This window comes from Elaeis guineensis, chromosome 11 (assembly GCF_000442705.2).
Source record: "Elaeis guineensis isolate ETL-2024a chromosome 11, EG11, whole genome shotgun sequence".
NCBI classification, from domain to species: Eukaryota; Viridiplantae; Streptophyta; class Magnoliopsida; order Arecales; family Arecaceae; genus Elaeis; species Elaeis guineensis.
This window is the reverse complement of record NC_026003.2, coordinates 4,765,300-4,768,698: the sequence shown is the minus strand read 5'-3', so window position 1 is coordinate 4,768,698 and position 3,399 is coordinate 4,765,300.

The window sequence follows — 3,399 nt, the reverse complement described above, 5'->3', positions numbered from 1 at the left end:
CCTTCCAGACTCCTATAGGAATCGGACTCCGTCCGAACTTCTACATCGGTTGGATTTCAGATGAATTTCTACAACGGACGTGCTCTAGCAGCCAGATTTCTACAGTGACTGATTATCTCTGGTGTCTTTCGTACCCCTCCGACCATCAACCTTCGACAGCGCCAGCCGACCTTCCACAGATCCATTCAGTCTCTTCTAGCGGATGAACTTCCACAACGCCTTTCGAATTTTGCTATCAATCGATCTTTTATCGGATTTCTCAAGCAACCGAACCTCTCCGGTGGACAATCTTCAGACGAGCATCCACATCAGGCAAATCCCAGATGGGCTTCTCTGGCAATCAGATTTCTATCGAACTTCACCAACAGAAAGTCTCCATCCGAGCTTCTACAGCAGATGACTCCCATCTGTAGCATCAGCGTCCAAGGCATCCGACAACAGTAAACTCGTCAGCAACCTCGAAAATGTCCGAGCTTCTCCCGGACGGCTGAGATAGAGAGCCATTCCACTCCATCAGACGTCCCAACCAAGCTTTAGCCGTCAGACCTGAACTCTCTGGCGAGCCACGACAAAGGCCACTACCCCACTCCACTCTCTGTAACAGGTTCCACGTGGTCCTACTACTCTCTGGCAAGTTGCGATAACGAACACCACTCCACTTTCATAACAAACTCCACGTGGCCCTGAACGGCCCCCTGATGCCACTATCCTCCGTAACAAACTCCACGTGGCTCCGAACGGCCCACTACCAGGTGGTTGCAGATGTCGCTGTCAATCAGTTACGCTCTCCATCTATAAAAAGAGACCCCAGATATGTTCTTCTCTAGGCTCAAAAATTCTATCTCAAAACTCTGCTAAAATTTTATTCGAGCACTCCATTTTTGTTGAGGCAGAGTACTGACTTGAGCATCGGAAGATCTTGCCGGAGCAACCCCAACTCCGGTTTAGACTTCCCTTGCAGGTCCCGACGGTGGATACGATCCCCTCGACTCCAGCTTCTCCGACGTCGGTGAAATTCAGGACCAACACATTTTATTTATGCTACAATTTAAGTTTAATGATTGTATTTTGTAGTACATATTTTATTTAAATAATTTATGACTTATAATATACTTTTAGTATAATATCAAGACGAATCAGTGACTTAGACTCTTTGCTAACACACATTAAATCATTGCCAGGTTATTATAAATGTGCTATCTTGATAGTAGATTTCATCCCCATCCTTTATAATTATATTGTTTATATATTAGCTTTCATTATTGAGTTTCATTTAAGATTTGATTTGAATCCAAAAACTATCTAACTTATATCTATAATCAGTTAGAGAAACTATAGAATTAACTAATATCCGACTTATATCCTAATCCATTCAAAGTAAATATGGATATGCTTTATGTTATATCTATATTCATACTCATTTAGAATATACATGGATAACCATACTGTATTTGGTATTTGTTTGATATTCGTATCTCTATTCACGATTGCAAAAAATGGATATGAAAATGGATGTACTAGTATCCATTCCCCCTTTAGGCTTGGCCATAATCCCTCTCAAGGTTCTCTAAAACATATGCCAAACCCACCCAATTCTCGATCACACGGCATGGTTGCACTATGCTATGGTGATATTAACAAGCTCTCAACTTGATTCTATGAATTAGGATGAATCATCTGATGGTATTTTACATAGCTAAACTCTTTTAGGCAGATCCCATGAAGCAAAGGCCCTTATCAATTTTTTTAAAACTCAAAACTCAAATTCACTTGGATTTGTACGGATCCATGTGCATTGCTAGCTCGAATGAGTTAACTCATGAGCAGGGGTGGAACTAGGAAATCTCTCGAGGGAGATAGGAAATTCATTTTCAAAAGTTTTCTAGTAAAAATAAGAGATATAAGAATATATATGTTACCATGATGATCAAGAAGATACATTATTAAAAAATTAAAATTTCACTTATATTATAAGAAATGACTAAAAAATTCTCAAGATTTGCTTTAGATTAACAATGAATTGTTCAATTAGCAAATCATAGTCATATAAACTACCATAAATGGTTGATGCTTGACTAAATGGATATTTCATCATTTAATAAAATCATGATGTGCTTATAATGAAACAAGTAGCTCCAACAACAATCCCTTAATTGTAGCAAATATTCTCATCGACACCGACATTTGACCAAGGCCAAAATTTTTGGAATTGAAAATTAGGAAAAAAAATATCTTAGAGATATACATATTTTAATAATGATTTATTCAATTAGCAAATCATAGTTATATATACTAGTATAAATGTGGTTTATGCTAAACTAAATAGATATTTTATCATTTAATAAAATAATTAGATACTTATAAAGAAACAGGTAGCTCCAACAACAATCCCTTAATTGTAGCAAATATTCTCATCGATACCCACATTTGATAAAGGCCAAAAGTTTAGGAATTGAAAATGAGGAAAAAAAAATATCATAGAGATATATGTATTTGGATGTAAAATATGGAGAAGATCTAAAATTTGAAATGTAAGAAAGCAGATGGCTAAAAGCTATGTATTCTAATCTAATGGTTGAAGGACAGATTGTCTGCACATGTCAAAGAAGTCAATCACAAACAATACACCAATTATTGTTAGTTTAATTGCCAGTGAAATCTCCCTTAAGAGTTTGTCCTCAGATACCAAAGCAATCAAATTTTTCTACATGAAAAAGAAATAAACAAACTCCATTTTCTCCTGGCCACCCCATAAATTTTTTTAAATAACAAATATTTGGACAAGAAGGATATCTTATCTCTTTTAGACCTGCTAATAGCCAAGTGAGAGAGAAAAAGAGGACAAAGAGAGAGAAGAAGAAATATAGTCATCGGTGGCTCCTTTCTTTTCATGTAGAGTTTTGCAATGACCACCATTTGCTAAATATTTTGGATTTATCAATGCCTCCGCTGGTGTGGTGGTCTGTGGCTCCTCAAGATGGGGTTTCTTTGTACCTCAACCCCAATGAAAAAGGGCTCATTTGGTTTGTAGGAAACGTGAAAAAAAAGATCAAAAAGAAAGAGATGAGACAAAGGTGCCCAGCGATTTCTCAGTAAAATATTTTTTATGAAAGCTAATTCCTGAGAATATGATGCCTAGAGCTTTGGCATGTTTGGTTGACTATTGAAAAGTAGCATATACCAAAATACTTTATATTGGTTGAGCATTTACTTTCTTAAAAAGACTATATAAAATACCTATTATATCCTTAATAAAAAAATCTTAACCCATTCTATTCATGGCTTTAACGGCACTTTTGAAAAAAAAATCCAATCATAGGAAAGCACATCAATTTTTGGCTTTCTCATGAAATGTGAAAAATTTATTTCCATGAAAATGCCACTTTCCAATCTCTCTCC